Source organism: Heterodontus francisci, chromosome 25 (assembly GCF_036365525.1).
Source record: "Heterodontus francisci isolate sHetFra1 chromosome 25, sHetFra1.hap1, whole genome shotgun sequence".
Taxonomy (NCBI): Eukaryota; Metazoa; Chordata; class Chondrichthyes; order Heterodontiformes; family Heterodontidae; genus Heterodontus; species Heterodontus francisci.
The window spans coordinates 20,512,817-20,530,691 of record NC_090395.1 but is presented as its reverse complement, the minus strand read 5'-3'; positions in this window follow the sequence as shown (position 1 = coordinate 20,530,691).

The window sequence follows — 17,875 nt, the reverse complement described above, 5'->3', positions numbered from 1 at the left end:
ATGACTGTTCCTGTCTGTCTGTGTCCTGTCAGTCAGTGTTCCTGTCAGTCTGTGTTCCTGTCAGTCTGTGCATCTGTCAGTCTGTGTTTCGGTCAGTCTGTTCTCCTGTCAGTCTGTGTTCCTGTCAGTCTGTGTTTCTGTCAGTCTATGTCCTGTAGGTTTGTGTTTCCATCAGCCCGTGTTCCAGTCAGTCTGTGTTTCATTCTGCGTTTCTGTCAGTCTGTATTCATGTCAGTCAGTGTTCTTGTCAGTCTGTGTTTCTGTCAATCTGTATTCCTGGCAGTCTGCGTTCCTGTCAGTCTGTTTAGCTGTCAGTTTCTGTTTTCTTTCAGTCTGTGTTCCTGTCAGTCTGTGTTCCTGTCAGTCTGTATTTCTGTCAGTCTATGTCCTGTAAGTTTGTGCTTCTGTCTGCCTGTGTTCCTGTCAGTCTGTGTTCCTTTCAGTCTGTTTTGCTGTCAGTCTCAGTTGTCTGTCACTCTGTGTTCCTGTCAGTCTGCGTGCCTGTCACTATATGTTCCTGTCAGTCTATGTTTCTGTCTGTCTGTGTTCCCTGTCAGTCTGCGTTCCTGTCAGTATATGTTCCTGTCAGTCTTTGTTCCTTTCTGTCTATGTTCCTGTCAGTCGGTGTTCCTGTCAATCTATGTTCCTGTCAGTCTATGATCATGTCAGTCTGTGTTCCTGTCAATCTATGTTCCTGTCAGTCTATGTTCCTGTCAGTTTATATTTCAGTCAGACTATGTTCCTGTCAGTCTGTGTTCCTGTCAGTCTATGTTTCGGTCAGTCAATGTTCCTGTCAGTCTATGTCCCGGTCAGACTGTGTTCCTGTCAGTCAATGGTCCTGTCAGTCTATGTCCCGGTCAGACTGTGTTCCTGCCAGTTTATGTTCCTGTCAGTCTGTGTTGCTGTCAGACTGTGTTTCAGTCAGTCTGTGTATCGGTCAGTCTGGCTTCCTGTCAGTCTGTGTTCCTGTCAGTCTGTGTTCCTGTCAGTCTGTTTTTCTGTCAGTCAGTGTTTCTGTCAGCCTGTGTTCCTTTCTGTCTGTGTTTCTGTCAGCTTGTGTTCCTGTCACTCTGTGTTTCTTTCTGTCTGTTTCTGACAGTCTATGTCCCGTCATTCTCTGTTTCTCTCAGCCTGTGTTCCTGTCAGTCTGTTTTCCTGACAGTCTGTATTCCTTTCAGTATATGCTCCTTTCTGTCTCTGTTTCTGTCAGTTTATGTCCAGTCAGTCTGTGTTTCTGTCAGCCTGTGTTCCTGACTGTCTGTGTTCCTGACAGACTGTATTCCTGTCAGTCTGTGTTTCTGTCCGTCTGTATTTCAGTCAGTCAGTGTTCTTGTCAGTCTGTGTTCCTGTCAGTCTAAGTTCCTGTCAGTCTGTGTTCCTGTCAGTATATGTTCCTGTCAGTCTGTGTTCTTGTCAGTCTGTGTTCCTTTCAGTATATGTTCCTGTCAGTCTATATTTCTGTCTGTCTGTGTTCCCTGTCAGTCTGTGTTCGTGTCAGTATAAGTTCCTGTCAGGCTTTTTTCCTGTCAGTCTATGTTCCTGTCAGTCTGTGTTCCTGTCAATCTATATTCCTGTCAGCCTATGTTCCTGTCGGTCTGTGTTCCTGTCAGTTTGTGTTCCTGTCAGTCTATGTTCCTGTCAGTCTGTGTTCCTGTCAGTCCGTGTTCCTGTCAGTCTATGTTCTTGTCAGTCTGTGTTCCTGTCAGTCTATGTTTTGGTCAGTCTATGTTCCTGTCAGTCTATGTTCCTGTCAGACTGTGTTCCTGTTAAACTATGTTACTGCCAGTATATGTTCCTACAAGTCTTTGTTCCTGTCTGTCTGTGTTCCAGTCAGTCTGTGTTCCTGTCAGTCTGTGTTCCTGTCGGTCCATGTTCCTGTCAGTCTGTGTTCCTGTCAGTCTGTGTTTCAGTCAGTCTGTGCATCTGTCAGTCTGTATTCCTGTCAGTTTGTGTTTCTGTCAGCCTGTTTTCCTGTCAATCTGTGTTTCTGTCAGCCTGTGTTCCTGTCACTCTGTGTTTCTTTCTGTCTGTGTTGCTGTCAGTCTATGTCCCGTCAGTCTGTGTTTCTGTCAGCCTGTGTTCCTGTAATTCTGTGTTCCTGATAGTCTGCATTCCTTTCAGGAGATGCTCCTGTCAGTCTCTGTATTTGTCAGTTTATGTCCAGTCAGTCTGTGTTTCTATCAGCCTGTGTTCATGTCTGTCTGTGTTTCTGTCAACCTGTGTTCCTGTCAGTCTGTGTTCCTGACAGTCTGTATTCCTTTCAGTATATGCTCCTGTCAGTCTCTGTTTCTGTCAGTTTATGTCCAGTCAGTCTGTGTTTCTGTCAGCCTATGTTCCTGTGTGTCTGTGTTCCTGACAGTCTGTGTTCCTGTCAGTCTATGCTCCTGTCAGTCTCTGTTTCTGTCAGTTTATGTCCAGTCAGTCTGTGTTTCTGTCAGCCTGTGTTCCTGTGTGTCTGTGTTCCTGACAGTCTGTGTTCCTGTCAGTCTATGCTCCTGTCAGGCTGTGTTTCCGTCAGCCTGTGTTCCTGTCTGTCTGTGTATCTGTCAGCCTGTGTTCCTGTCAGTCTGTGTTCCTGACAGTCTGTATTCCTTTCAGTATATGCTCATGTCAGTCTCTGTTTCTGTCAGTTTATGTCCAGTCAGTCTGTGTTTCTGTCAGCCTGTGTTCCTGTGTGTCTGTGTTCCTGACAGTCTGTGTTCCTGTCAGTCTATGCTCCTGTCAGGCTGTGTTTCCGTCAGTCTATGTCCTGTCAGTCTTTGTTTCTGTCAGCCTGTGTTCCTGTCAGTCTGTGTTCCTGACCATCTGTATTCCTGTCAGTCTTTGTATCAGTCTGTATGTGTTTCTGTCAGTCTGTGTTCCTGTCAGTCTATATTTTGGACAGTAAATGTTCCTGTTACTCTGTGTTCCTGTCAGTCTGTGTTTCAGTCAGTCTGTGTATCGGACAGTCTGTCTTCCTGTCAGTCTGTTTTCCTGTCAGTCTGTGTTCCTGTCAGTCTGTGTTTCAGTCTGTCTGTGCATCTGTCAGTCTATATTCCTGTCAGTTTGTGTTTCTGTCAGCCTGTTTTCCTGTCAGTCTGTGTTTCTGTCAGCCTGTGTTCCTGTCACTCTGTGTTTCTTTCTGTCTGTGTTTCTGTCAGTCTATGTCCCGTCAGTCTGTGTTTCTGTCAGCCTGTGTTCCTGTCAGTCTGTGTTCCTGACAGTCTGTATTCCTTTCAGGAGATGCTCCTGTCCGTCTCAGTTTTTGTCAGTTTATGTCCAGTCAGTCTGTGTTTCTGTCAGCCTGTGATCCTGTCTGTCTGTGTTTCTGTCAGCCTGTGTTCCTGTCAGTCTGTGTTCCTGACAGTCTGTATTCCTTTCAGTATATGCTCCTGTCAGTCTCTGTTTCTGTCAGTTTATGTCCAGTCAGTCTGTGTTTCTGTCAGCCTGTGTTCCTGTGTGTCTGTGTTCCTGACAGTCTGTTTTCCTGTCAGTCTACGCACCTGTCAGTCTCTGTTTCTGTCAGTTTATGTACAGTCAGTCTGTGTTTCTGTCAGCCTGTGTTCCAGTGTGTCTGTGTTCCTGACAGTCTGTGTTTCCGTCAGTCTATGTCCTGTCAGGCTGTGTTTCCGTCAGTCTATGTCCTGTCAGTCTGTGTTTCTGTCAGCCTGTGTTCCTGTCAGTCTGTGTTCCTGACCATCTGTATTCCTGTCAGTCTGTGAATCAGTCTGTATGTGTTTCTGTCAGTCTGTGTTCCTGTCAGTCTGCATTCCTGTCAGTCTGTGTTCCAGTCAGTCTGTGTTTCTGTCAGTCTGTATTCCTGTCAGTCTATGTTTCTGTCAGTCTGCATTCCTATCAGTCTGTCTTCCTGTCAGTCAATGTTCTTGTCAGTCTGTGTCCTGTCAGTCTGTGTTTCTCTCAGTATGTGTTCCAGTCAGTCTGTGTTTCCGTCAGTCATTTTTACTGTCAGTCTGTATTCCTGTCAGTCTGTGTTCCTGTCAATCTATGTTTCTGTCAGTCTATGTCTCTGTATTTCTTTGTTCCTGTCAGTCTGTGTTTCTGTCAGTCTGTGTTTCAGTCAGTCTGTTTATCTGTCAGTCTGTCTTCCTTTCAGTCTGTGTTCCTGTCAGTCTGTAATCCTGTCAGTCTGTGTTCCTGTCAGTCTGTGTTTCTGTCAGTCTGTGTCCGGTCAGTCTGTGTTGCTGTCAGTCAGTGTTCCTGTCAGTCTGTGTTTCTGTCAGTCTATGTCCTGTCAGTCTGTGTCTCTGTCACCTTGTGTTCCTGTAAGTCTGTGTTCCTGTCAGTCTGTATTCCTGTCAGTCTGTGCTTCAGTCAGCCTCTCTTCCTGTCAGTCCATGTTTCTGACAGTCTGTGATCCTGTCATTCAGTCTTCCTGTCAGTGTGTGTTGCTGTCGGTCAATGTCTCTGTATTTCTGTGTTTCTGTCAGTCTGTGTCCTGTCAGTCTGTGTTTCTGTCAGTCTGTGTTCCTGTCACTCTGTGTTTCTTTCAGTCTGTGTTTCTGTCAGTCCATGCCCTGTCAGTCTGTGTTTCTGTCAGTCTGTGTTCCTGTCAGTCTGTGTTCCTGACAGTCTGTATTCCTGTCAGTCTGTGTTTCAGTCTGTCTGTGTTTCTGTCAGTCTGTGTTCCTGTCAGTCTGTCTTTCTGTCAGTCCGTGTTCTTGTCAGTCTGTCTCCTGTCAGTCTATGTTTCTCTCATTATGTGTTCCTGTCAGTCTGTGTTTCCGTCAGTCTGCTTTTCTGTCAGTCTGTATTCCTGTCAGTCAGTGTTCCTCTCAGTCTATGTTCCTTTCAGCCTCTGTTCCTATCAGTCTGTGTTTCTGTCAGTGTTTCTGTCAGTCTATGTTTCAGTCAGACGATGTTCCTGTCAGTCTGTGTTCCTGTCAGTCTGTGTTCCTGTCAGTCTATGTTTTGGTCAGTCTATGTTCCTGTCAGTCTATGTTCCTGTCAGTCTGTGTCCTTATCAGTCTATGTTCCTGTCAGTCTGTGTTCCTGTCAGTCTGTGTTCCTGTCCGACTCTGGTTTTGTCAGTCTGTGTCCCTGACTGTCTGTGTTCCTGTCAATGAGGGTTCCTGTCAGTCTGTTTTGCTGTCAGTCCCTGTTTTCTGTCAGTCTGTGTACTTGTCAGTCGATGTTCATGTCAGTCTGTGCTTCTGTCAGTCTGTGTTCCTGTCAGTCCGTGTCTCAGTATGTCTGTGTCTATGTCATTCTGCGTTCCTGTTAGTCTGTGTTTCAGTCTGTCTGTGTATCTGTCAGTCTGTGTTCCTGTCAGTCTTTTTTAAGTCAGTCTATGTTCCCGCCAGTCTGTATTGCTGTCAGTCTGTGTTCCTTTCAGTCTGTGTTCCTGTCAAGCTGCATTTCTGTCAGTCTGTATTCCTGTCAGTCTGTGTTTCTGTTAATCTGTGTTCCTGTCATTCTGCGTTTCTGTCAGTCTATGTTCCTGTCAGTCTTTATTCCTGTCAGTCTGCATTCCTGTCAGTCAGTGTTCTTGTCAGTCTGCGTTCCTGTCATTATATGTTCCTGTCAGTCTATGTTTCTGTCTGTCTGTGTTCCCTGTCAGTCTGTGTTCCTGTCGGTATATGTTCCTGTCAGTCTTTGTTCCTTTCATTCTATGTTCCTTTCAGTCGGTGTTCCTGTCAGTCTATGTTCCTGTCAGTCTATGTTCCTGTATGTCTGTATTCATGTCGGTCTGTGCTCCTGTCACTCTATGTTCCCCTCAGTCCCTGTTCCTGTCAGTCTGTGTTCCTGTCAGTCTGTGTTCCTGTCAGTCCATGATCCTGTCAGTCGATGTTTCAGTCGGTCTATGTTCCTGTCAGTCTGTGTTCCTGTCAGTCTATGTTTCGGTCAGTCAATCTTCCCGTCAGTCTTTGTTCCTTTCAGTCTGTATTCCTGTCAGTCTATGTTCCCGTCAGGCTTTATGCCTGGCAGTCTGTATTCCTGTCATTCAGTGTTCTTGTCAGTCTGCGTTCCTGTCAGTATATGTTCCTGTCAGTCTATGTTTCTGTCTGTCTGTGTTCCCTGTCAGTCTGTGTTCCTGTCAGTATATGTTCCTGTCAGTCTTAGTTCCTTTCAGTCTATGTTCCTGTCAGTCTGCGTTACTGTCAATCTATGTTCCAGTCAGTCTATGTTCCTGTAATTCTGTGTTCCTGTCATTCTGTGTTCCTGTCAGTCTATGTTCCTGTCAGTCTATGTTCCTGTCAGTCTGTGTCCCTGTCAGTCTATGTTCCTGTCAGTCTATGTTTCAGTCAGACTATGTTCCTGTCAGTCTGTGTTCCTGTCAGTCTAGGTTTCGGTCAGTCAATGTTCCTGTCAGTCTATGTTCCTGTCAGACTGTGTTCCTGTCAGTCTATGTTCCTGTCAGTCTATGTTCCTGTCAGTCTATATTTTGGGCAGTAAATGTTCCTGTTACTCTGTGTTCGTGTCAGTCTGTGTTTCAGTCAGTCTGTGTATCGGTCAGTCTGTCTTCCTGTCAGTCTGCTTTCCTGTCAGACTGTGTTCCTGTCAGTCTGTGTATCAGTCAGTATATGTTCCTGTCAGTCGTTGTTCCTTTCAGTCTATGTCCTGTCAGTCTGTGTTTCTGTCAGTCTGTGTTTCTGTCAGCCTGTGTTCCTGTCAGTCTTTGTTCCTGTCAGTATATGTTCCTGTCAGTCTTTGTTCCTTTCAGTCTATGTCCTGTCAGTCTGTGTTTCTGTCAGTCTGTGTTTCTGTCAGCCTGTGTTCCCACCAGTCTGTATTCCTGTCAGTCTGTGTTTCAGTCAGCCTCTCTCCCTGTCAGTCCATGTTTCTGACAGTCTGTGATCCTGTCAGTCAGTCTTCCTGTCAGTGTGTGTTGCTGTCGGTCTATGTCTCTGTATTTCTGTGTTTCTGTCATTCTGTGTCCTGTCACTCTCTGTTTCTTTCAGTCTGTGTTTCTGTCAGTCTATGTCCTGTCAGTCTGTGTTTCTGTCAGTCTGTGTTTCTGTCAGTCTGTCTTCCTGTCAGTCTGTGTTCCTGACAGTCTGTATTCCTGTCAGTCTGTATTTCAGTCAGTCTGTGTTCCTGTCAGTCTGTCTTTCTGTCAGTCAGTGTTCTTGTCAGTCTGTGTCCTGTCAGTCTGTGTTTCTCTCAGTATGTGTTCCTGTCAGTCTGTGTTTCCGTCAGTCTGCGGTTCTGTCAGTCTGTATTCCTGTCAGTCAGTGTTCCTCTCAGTCTATGTTCCTTTCAGCCTTTGTTGCTGTCAGTCTGTGTTTCTGTCAGTGTTTCTGTCAGTCTATGTTTCAGTCAGACTATGTTCCTGTCAGTCTGTGTTCCTGTCAGTCTGTGTTCCTGCCAGTCTATGTTTTGGTCAGTCTATGTTCCTGTCAGTCTATGTTCCTGTCAGTCTGTGTTCTTATCAGTCTATGTTCCTGTCAGCATGTGTTCCTGTCATTCTGTGTTTCTGTCAGTCTGTGTTTCTGTCAGGGTATCTGTCAGTCTGCGTTCCTGTCCGACTCTGGTTTTGTCAGTCTGTGTCCCTGACAGTCTGTGTTCCTGTCAATGAGGGTTCCTGTCAGTCTGTGTCCTGACAGTCTGTGTTCCTGTCAGTCTGTTTTGCTGTCAGTCCCTGTTTTCTGTCAGTCTGTGTACTTGTCAGTCTATGTTCATGTCAGTCTGTGCTTCTGTCAGTCTGTGTTCCTGTCAGTCCGTGTCTCTGTATGTCTGTGTCTATGTCATTCTACGTTCCTGTTAGTCTGTGTTTCAGTCTGTCTGTGTATCTGTCAGTCTGTGTTCCTGTCAGTCTATGTTTATGTCATTCTATCTTCCCGCCAGTCTGTATTCCTGTCAGACTGTGTTCTTTTCAGTCTGTGTTCCTGTCAAGCTGCATTTCTGTCAGTCTGTATTCCTGTCAGTCTGTGTTTCTGTTAATCTGTGTTCCTGTCATTCTGCGTTTCTGTCAGTCTATGTTCCTGTCAGTCTTTATTCCTGTCAGTCTGCATTCCTGTCACTCAGTGTTCTTGTCAGTCTGCGTTCCTGTCATTATATGTTCCCGTCAGTCTATGTTTCTGTCTGTCTGTGTTCCCTGTCAGTCTGTGTTCCTGTCAGTATATGTTCCTGTTAGTCTTTGTTCCTTTCATTCTATGTTCCTTTCAGTCGGTGTTCCTGTCAATCTATGTTCCTGTCAGTCTATGTTCATGTATGCCTATGTTCCTGTCGGTCTGTGCTCCTGTCAGTCTATGTTCCTCTCAGTCCATGTTCCTGTCAGTCTGTGTTCCTGTCAGTCTGTGTTCCTGTCAGTCCATGTTTCAGTCGGACTATGTTCCTGTCAGGCGGTGTTCCTGTCAGTCTATGTTTCGGTCAGTCTATGCTTCGGTCAGTCATTGTTCCCGTCAGTCTTTGTGCCTGTCGGTCTGTATTCCTGTCAGTCTATGTTCCCGTCAGGCTTTATTCCTGTCAGTCTGTATTCCTGTCAGTCAGTGTTCTTGTCAGTCTGCGTTCCTGTCAGTATATGTTCCTGTCAGTCTATGTTTCTATCTCTCTGTGTTCCCTGTCAGTCTGTGTTCCTGTCGGTATCTGTTCCTGTCAGTCTTTGTTCCTTTCATTCTATGTTCCTTTCATTCTGTGTTCCTGTCAGTCTATGTTTTGGTCAGTCTATGTTCCTGTCAGTCTATGTTCCTGTCAGTCTGTGTCCTTATCAGTCTATGTTCCTGTCAGTCTGTGTTCCTGTCAGTCTGTGTTCCTGTCCGACTCTGGTTTTGTCAGTCTGTGTCCCTGACTGTCTGTGTTCCTGTCAATGAGGGTTCCTGTCAGTCTGTTTTGCTGTCAGTCCCTGTTTTCTGTCAGTCTGTGTACTTGTCAGTCGATGTTCATGTCAGTCTGTGCTTCTGTCAGTCTGTGTTCCTGTCAGTCCGTGTCTCAGTATGTCTGTGTCTATGTCATTCTGCGTTCCTGTTAGTCTGTGTTTCAGTCTGTCTGTGTATCTGTCAGTCTGTGTTCCTGTCAGTCTTTTTTAAGTCAGTCTATGTTCCCGCCAGTCTGTATTGCTGTCAGTCTGTGTTCCTTTCAGTCTGTGTTCCTGTCAAGCTGCATTTCTGTCAGTCTGTATTCCTGTCAGTCTGTGTTTCTGTTAATCTGTGTTCCTGTCATTCTGCGTTTCTGTCAGTCTATGTTCCTGTCAGTCTTTATTCCTGTCAGTCTGCATTCCTGTCAGTCAGTGTTCTTGTCAGTCTGCGTTCCTGTCATTATATGTTCCTGTCAGTCTATGTTTCTGTCTGTCTGTGTTCCCTGTCAGTCTGTGTTCCTGTCGGTATATGTTCCTGTCAGTCTTTGTTCCTTTCATTCTATGTTCCTTTCAGTCGGTGTTCCTGTCAGTCTATGTTCCTGTCAGTCTATGTTCCTGTATGTCTGTATTCATGTCGGTCTGTGCTCCTGTCACTCTATGTTCCCCTCAGTCCCTGTTCCTGTCAGTCTGTGTTCCTGTCAGTCTGTGTTCCTGTCAGTCCATGATCCTGTCAGTCGATGTTTCAGTCGGTCTATGTTCCTGTCAGTCTGTGTTCCTGTCAGTCTATGTTTCGGTCAGTCAATCTTCCCGTCAGTCTTTGTTCCTTTCAGTCTGTATTCCTGTCAGTCTATGTTCCCGTCAGGCTTTATGCCTGGCAGTCTGTATTCCTGTCATTCAGTGTTCTTGTCAGTCTGCGTTCCTGTCAGTATATGTTCCTGTCAGTCTATGTTTCTGTCTGTCTGTGTTCCCTGTCAGTCTGTGTTCCTGTCAGTATATGTTCCTGTCAGTCTTAGTTCCTTTCAGTCTATGTTCCTGTCAGTCTGCGTTACTGTCAATCTATGTTCCAGTCAGTCTATGTTCCTGTAATTCTGTGTTCCTGTCATTCTGTGTTCCTGTCAGTCTATGTTCCTGTCAGTCTATGTTCCTGTCAGTCTGTGTCCCTGTCAGTCTATGTTCCTGTCAGTCTATGTTTCAGTCAGACTATGTTCCTGTCAGTCTGTGTTCCTGTCAGTCTAGGTTTCGGTCAGTCAATGTTCCTGTCAGTCTATGTTCCTGTCAGACTGTGTTCCTGTCAGTCTATGTTCCTGTCAGTCTATGTTCCTGTCAGTCTATATTTTGGGCAGTAAATGTTCCTGTTACTCTGTGTTCGTGTCAGTCTGTGTTTCAGTCAGTCTGTGTATCGGTCAGTCTGTCTTCCTGTCAGTCTGCTTTCCTGTCAGACTGTGTTCCTGTCAGTCTGTGTATCAGTCAGTATATGTTCCTGTCAGTCGTTGTTCCTTTCAGTCTATGTCCTGTCAGTCTGTGTTTCTGTCAGTCTGTGTTTCTGTCAGCCTGTGTTCCTGTCAGTCTTTGTTCCTGTCAGTATATGTTCCTGTCAGTCTTTGTTCCTTTCAGTCTATGTCCTGTCAGTCTGTGTTTCTGTCAGTCTGTGTTTCTGTCAGCCTGTGTTCCCACCAGTCTGTATTCCTGTCAGTCTGTGTTTCAGTCAGCCTCTCTCCCTGTCAGTCCATGTTTCTGACAGTCTGTGATCCTGTCAGTCAGTCTTCCTGTCAGTGTGTGTTGCTGTCGGTCTATGTCTCTGTATTTCTGTGTTTCTGTCATTCTGTGTCCTGTCACTCTCTGTTTCTTTCAGTCTGTGTTTCTGTCAGTCTATGTCCTGTCAGTCTGTGTTTCTGTCAGTCTGTGTTTCTGTCAGTCTGTCTTCCTGTCAGTCTGTGTTCCTGACAGTCTGTATTCCTGTCAGTCTGTATTTCAGTCAGTCTGTGTTCCTGTCAGTCTGTCTTTCTGTCAGTCAGTGTTCTTGTCAGTCTGTGTCCTGTCAGTCTGTGTTTCTCTCAGTATGTGTTCCTGTCAGTCTGTGTTTCCGTCAGTCTGCGGTTCTGTCAGTCTGTATTCCTGTCAGTCAGTGTTCCTCTCAGTCTATGTTCCTTTCAGCCTTTGTTGCTGTCAGTCTGTGTTTCTGTCAGTGTTTCTGTCAGTCTATGTTTCAGTCAGACTATGTTCCTGTCAGTCTGTGTTCCTGTCAGTCTGTGTTCCTGCCAGTCTATGTTTTGGTCAGTCTATGTTCCTGTCAGTCTATGTTCCTGTCAGTCTGTGTTCTTATCAGTCTATGTTCCTGTCAGCATGTGTTCCTGTCATTCTGTGTTTCTGTCAGTCTGTGTTTCTGTCAGGGTATCTGTCAGTCTGCGTTCCTGTCCGACTCTGGTTTTGTCAGTCTGTGTCCCTGACAGTCTGTGTTCCTGTCAATGAGGGTTCCTGTCAGTCTGTGTCCTGACAGTCTGTGTTCCTGTCAGTCTGTTTTGCTGTCAGTCCCTGTTTTCTGTCAGTCTGTGTACTTGTCAGTCTATGTTCATGTCAGTCTGTGCTTCTGTCAGTCTGTGTTCCTGTCAGTCCGTGTCTCTGTATGTCTGTGTCTATGTCATTCTACGTTCCTGTTAGTCTGTGTTTCAGTCTGTCTGTGTATCTGTCAGTCTGTGTTCCTGTCAGTCTATGTTTATGTCATTCTATCTTCCCGCCAGTCTGTATTCCTGTCAGACTGTGTTCTTTTCAGTCTGTGTTCCTGTCAAGCTGCATTTCTGTCAGTCTGTATTCCTGTCAGTCTGTGTTTCTGTTAATCTGTGTTCCTGTCATTCTGCGTTTCTGTCAGTCTATGTTCCTGTCAGTCTTTATTCCTGTCAGTCTGCATTCCTGTCACTCAGTGTTCTTGTCAGTCTGCGTTCCTGTCATTATATGTTCCCGTCAGTCTATGTTTCTGTCTGTCTGTGTTCCCTGTCAGTCTGTGTTCCTGTCAGTATATGTTCCTGTTAGTCTTTGTTCCTTTCATTCTATGTTCCTTTCAGTCGGTGTTCCTGTCAATCTATGTTCCTGTCAGTCTATGTTCATGTATGCCTATGTTCCTGTCGGTCTGTGCTCCTGTCAGTCTATGTTCCTCTCAGTCCATGTTCCTGTCAGTCTGTGTTCCTGTCAGTCTGTGTTCCTGTCAGTCCATGTTTCAGTCGGACTATGTTCCTGTCAGGCGGTGTTCCTGTCAGTCTATGTTTCGGTCAGTCTATGCTTCGGTCAGTCATTGTTCCCGTCGGTCTTTGTGCCTGTCGGTCTGTATTCCTGTCAGTCTATGTTCCCGTCAGGCTTTATTCCTGTCAGTCTGTATTCCTGTCAGTCAGTGTTCTTGTCAGTCTGCGTTCCTGTCAGTATATGTTCCTGTCAGTCTATGTTTCTATCTCTCTGTGTTCCCTGTCAGTCTGTGTTCCTGTCGGTATCTGTTCCTGTCAGTCTTTGTTCCTTTCATTCTATGTTCCTTTCAGTCGGTGTTCCTGTCAATCTATGTGCCTGTCAGTCTGTATTCCTGTCAGTCTATGTTCCCTTCAGGCTTTATTCCTTTCAGTCTGTATTCCTGTCAGTCAGTGTTCTTGTCAGTCTGCGTTCCTGTCAGTATATGTTCCTGTCAGTCTATGTTTCAGTCTGTCTGTGTTCCCTGTCAGTCTGTGTTCCTGTCAGTATATGTTCCTGTCAGTCTTAGTTCCTTTCAGTCTATGTTCCTGTCAGTCTGTGTTACTGTCAATCTATGTTCCAGTCAGTCTATGTTCCTGTAAGTCTGTGTTCCTGTCAGTCTGTGTTCCTGTCAGTCTATGTTCCTGTCAGTCTGTGTTCCTGTCAGTCTATGTTCCTGTCAGTATATGTTTCAGTCAGACTATGTTCCTGTCAGTCTGTGTTCCTGTCAGTCTATGTTCCTGTCAGTCTGTGTTCCTGTCAGTCTATGTTCCTGTCAGTATATGTTTCAGTCAGACTATGTTCCTGTCAGTCTGTGTTCCTGTTACTCTGTGTTCCTGTCAGTCTGTGTTTCAGTCAGTCTGTGTATCGGTCAGTCTGTCTTCCTGTCAGTCTGTGTTCCTGTCAGTCTGTATCCCTGTCAGTTTGTGTTTCTGTCAGCCTGTGTTCCTGTCAGTCTGTCTTTCTGTCAGCCTGTCTTCCTGTCACTCTGTGTTTCTTTCTTGCTGTGTTTCTGTCAGTCTATGTCCCGTCAGTCTGTGTTTCTGTCAGCCTGTGTTCCCGCCAGTCTGTATTCCTTTCAGTCTGTGTTCCTTTCAGTCTGTGCTCCTGTCAAGCTGCATTTCTGTCTGTCTGTATTCCTGTCAGTCTGTGTTTCTGTTAATCTGTGTTCCTGTCATTCTGCGTTTCTGTCAGTCTATGTTCCTGTCAGTCTTTATTCCTGTCAGTCTGTATTCCTGTCAGTCAGTGTTCCTGTCAGTCTATGTTCCTCTCAGTCCATGTTCCTGTCAGTCTGTGTTACTGTCAGTCTGTGTTCCTGTCATTCTATGTACCTGTCAGTCTATGTTTCAGTCAGACTATGTTCCTGTCAGCCTGTGTTCATGTCAGTCTATGTTTCGGTCAGTCAATGTTCCCGTCAGTCTTTGTTCCTGTCAGTCTGTATTCCTGTCAGTCTATGTTCCCGTCAGTCAGTGTTCCTGTCAATGAGTGTTCCTGTCAGTCTGTGTCCTGTCAGTCAGTGTTCCTGTCAGTCTGTGTTCCTGTCAGTCTGTGCTTCTGTCAGTCTGTGTTTCTGTCAGTCTGTATACCTGTCAGTCTTTGTTCCAGTCAGTCTGTGTTCCTGTCAGTCTGTATTCCTGTCAGTCTATGTTCCTGTCATTCTATGTTTTAGGCAGTCTATCTTCCAGTTAGTCTGTGTTCCTGTCAGTCTGTGATTCAGTCAGTCTATGTATCTGTCAGTCTTTCTTCCGGTCATTCTGTGTTCCTGTCAGTCTGTATTCCTGTCTGTCTGTGTTCCTGTCAGTCTGTGTTCTTGTCAGTCTCTGTTCCTGTCATTCTGTGTTCCTGTCAGTCTGTGTTCGTGTCAGTCTATGATCCTGTCAGAATATGTTCCTGTCAGTCTATGTTTTGGGAAGTCTAAGTTCCTGTTAGTCTGTGTTCCTGTCAGTCTGTGTTTCAGTCTGTCTGTGTTCCTGTCAGTCTCTGTTACTGTCAGTCTGTGTTTTTGTCAGTCAGTGTCCTGTCAGTCTGTGTTTCTGTCAGCCTGTGTTCCTGTCAGTCTGTGTTTCTGTCGGTCTGTGTTTTTGTCAGTCAGTGTCCTGTCAGTCTGTGTTTCTGTCAGCCTGTGTTCTTGTCAGTCTGTGTTTCTGTCAGTCTGTATTCCTGTCAGTCTGTGTTTCTTTCAGTCTGTGATTCTGTCAGTCTGTGTCCTATCAGTCTGTGTTTCTGTCAGACTGTGTTCCTGTCAGTCTGTATTCCTGTCAGTCTATGCTCCTGTCAGTCTGTGTTTCTGTCAGTCTGTGTTCCTGTCAGTCAGTGCTTCTGTCAGCCTCTGTTCCTGTCAGTCTGTATTTCTGTCAGTCTGTATTCCTGTCAGTCTGTGTTTCTCTCAGCCTGTGTTCCTGTCACTCTGTGTTTCTTTCAGCCTATGTTCGTGTCAGTCTGTGTTTCTGTCAGTCTGAGTTCCTGTCAGTCTGTGTTTCTGTCAGCCTCAGTTCCTGTCCGTCTGTATTTCTGTCAGTCTGTATTCCTGTCAAACTGTCTTCCTGTCAGTCTGTGTTCCTGTCAGTCTGTATTCCTGTCAGTCTGTGTTTCTGTCAGTCTGTGTTTTTGTCAGTCAGTGTCCTGTCAGTCAGTGTTTCTGTCAGTCTGTGTTCCTGTCAGTCAGTGTTTCTGTCAGTCTGTATTCCTGTCAGTCTGTGTTTCTTTCAGTCTGTGATACTGTCAGTCTGTGTCCTGTCAGTCTGTGTTTCTGCCAGTCTGTGTTCCTGTCAGTCTGTATTCCTGTCAGTCTATGCTCCTGTCTGTCTGTGTTTCTGACAGCCTCTGTTCCAGCCAGTCTGTGTTCCTGTCAGTCTGTATTCCTGTCAGTCTGTATTCCTGTCAGTATATGTTCCTGTCAGTGTTTGTTCCTGTCAGTCTGTGTTCTTGTCAGTCTGTATTCCTGTCATTTTGTGTTCCTGTCAATCTGTGTTCCTGTCAGTCTATGTTCCTGTCAGGATATGTTCCTGTCAGTCTATGTTTTGGGCAGTCTATGTTCCTGTTAGTTTGTGTTCCTGTCAGTCTGTGTTTCAGTCTGTCTGTTTCCTGTCAGTCTATGTTTCTGTCAGCCTGTGTTCCTGTCAGTCTGTGTTTCAGTCAGCCTGTGTTCCTGTCACTCTGTGTTACTTTCAGCCTCTGTTCGTGTCAGTCTGTGTTTCTGTCAGTCTGAGTTCCTGTCTGTCTGTGTTTCTGTCAGCCTCTGTTCCTGTCAGTCTGTATTTCTGTCAGTCTGTATTCCTGTCAGTCTGTCTTCCTGTCAGTCTGTGTTCCTGTCAGTCTGTATTCCTGTCTGTCTGTGTTTCTGTCAGTCTGTGTTTTTGTCAGTCAGTGTCCTGTCAGACTGTGTTTCTGTCAGCCTGTGTTCCTGTCAGTCTGTTTTTCTGTCAGTCTGTATTCCTGTCAGTCTGTGTTTCTTTCAGTCTGTGATACTGTCAGTCTGTGTCCTGTCAGTCTGTGTTTCTGTCAGTCTGTGTTCCTGTCAGTCTGTATTCCTGTAAGTCTATGCTCCTGTCAGTCTGTGTTTCTATCTGTCTGTGTCCTGTCAGTCTGTGTTTTTGTCAGTCAGTGTCCTGTCAGTCTGTGTTCCCTGTCAGTCTGTGTGCCTGTCAGTATATGTTCCTGTCAGTGTTTGTTCCTGTCAGTCTGTGTTCCTGTCAGTCTGTGTTCCTGTCAGTCTATGTTTTAGGCAGTCTATCTTCCAGTTAGTCTGTGTTCCTGTCAGTCTGTGTTTCAGTCAGTCTGTGTATCTGTCAGTCTTTCTTCCTGTCATTCTGTGTTCCTGTCAGTCTGTGTTCCTGTCAGTCTGTCTTCCTGTCAGTCTGTGTTCCTGTCAGTCCGTGATCCTTTCAGTCTCTATTCCTGTCAGTCTATGTTCCTGTCAGTCTATTTTTAGGCAGTCTATTTTCCTGTTAGTCTCTGTTCCTGTCAGTCTGTGTTTCAGTCAGTCTGTGTATCTGTCAGTCTTTCTTCCTGTCATTCTGTGTTCCTGTCAGTCTGTATTCCTGTCAGTCTGTGTTCTTGTCAGTCTATGTTCCTGTCAGGATATGTTCCGGTCAGTCTATGTTTTGGGAAGTCTAAGTTCCTGTTAGTCTGTGTTCTTGTCAGTCTGTGTTTCTGTCAGTCTGTGTTCCTGTCAGTCTGTCTTCCTGTCAGTCTGTGTTCCTGTCAGACTGTGTTCACTGTCAGTCTGTGTGCCTGTCAGTAGATGTACCTTTCAGTGTTTGTTTCTGTCAGTCTGTGTTCCTGTCAGTCTGTGTTCCTGTCATTCTGTGTTCCTGTCACTCTGTGTTCCTGTCAGTCTCTGTTCCTGTCAGGATATGTTCCTGTCAGTCTATGTTTTGGGAAGTCTAAGTTCCTGTTAGTCTGCATTCCTGTCAGTCTGTGTTTCAGTCAGTCTGTGTTCCTGTCAGTCTGTCTTCCTGTCAGTCTGTGTTCCTGTCAGTCTGTATTCCTGTCAGTCTGTGTTTCTGTCAGTCTGTGTTTTTGTCAGTCAGTGTCCTGTCAGTCTGTATTTCTGTCAGCCTGTGATCCTGTCAGTCTGTGTTTCTGTCAGACTGTATTCCTCTCAGTCTGTGTTTCTTTCAGTCTGTAATTCTGTCAGTCTGTTTCCTGTCAGTCTGTGTTCCTGTCAGTCTGTATTCCTGTCAGTCTATGCTCCTGTCAGTCTGTGTTTCTGTCAGTCTGTGTTCCTGTCAGTCAGTGCTTCTGTCAGCCTCTGTTCCTGTCAGTCTGTATTTCTGTCAGTCTGTATTCCTGTCAGTCTGTGTTTCTCTCAGCCTGTGTTCCTGTCACTCTGTGTTTCTTTCAGCCTATGTTCGTGTCAGTCTGTGTTTCTGTCAGTCTGAGTTCCTGTCAGTCTGTGTTTCTGTCAGCCTCAGTTCCTGTCCGTCTGTATTTCTGTCAGTCTGTATTCCTGTCAAACTGTCTTCCTGTCAGTCTGTGTTCCTGTCAGTCTGTATTCCTGTCAGTCTGTGTTTCTGTCAGTCTGTGTTTTTGTCAGTCAGTGTCCTGTCAGTCAGTGTTTCTGTCAGTCTGTGTTCCTGTCAGTCAGTGTTTCTGTCAGTCTGTATTCCTGTCAGTCTGTGTTTCTTTCAGTCTGTGATACTGTCAGTCTGTGTCCTGTCAGTCTGTGTTTCTGCCAGTCTGTGTTCCTGTCAGTCTGTATTCCTGTCAGTCTATGCTCCTGTCTGTCTGTGTTTCTGACAGCCTCTGTTCCAGCCAGTCTGTGTTCCTGTCAGTCTGTATTCCTGTCAGTCTGTATTCCTGTCAGTATATGTTCCTGTCAGTGTTTGTTCCTGTCAGTCTGTGTTCTTGTCAGTCTGTATTCCTGTCATTTTGTGTTCCTGTCAATCTGTGTTCCTGTCAGTCTATGTTCCTGTCAGGATATGTTCCTGTCAGTCTATGTTTTGGGCAGTCTATGTTCCTGTTAGTTTGTGTTCCTGTCAGTCTGTGTTTCAGTCTGTCTGTTTCCTGTCAGTCTATGTTTCTGTCAGCCTGTGTTCCTGTCAGTCTGTGTTTCAGTCAGCCTGTGTTCCTGTCACTCTGTGTTACTTTCAGCCTCTGTTCGTGTCAGTCTGTGTTTCTGTCAGTCTGAGTTCCTGTCTGTCTGTGTTTCTGTCAGCCTCTGTTCCTGTCAGTCTGTATTTCTGTCAGTCTGTATTCCTGTCAGTCTGTCTTCCTGTCAGTCTGTGTTCCTGTCAGTCTGTATTCCTGTCTGTCTGTGTTTCTGTCAGTCTGTGTTTTTGTCAGTCAGTGTCCTGTCAGACTGTGTTTCTGTCAGCCTGTGTTCCTGTCAGTCTGTTTTTCTGTCAGTCTGTATTCCTGTCAGTCTGTGTTTCTTTCAGTCTGTGATACTGTCAGTCTGTGTCCTGTCAGTCTGTGTTTCTGTCAGTC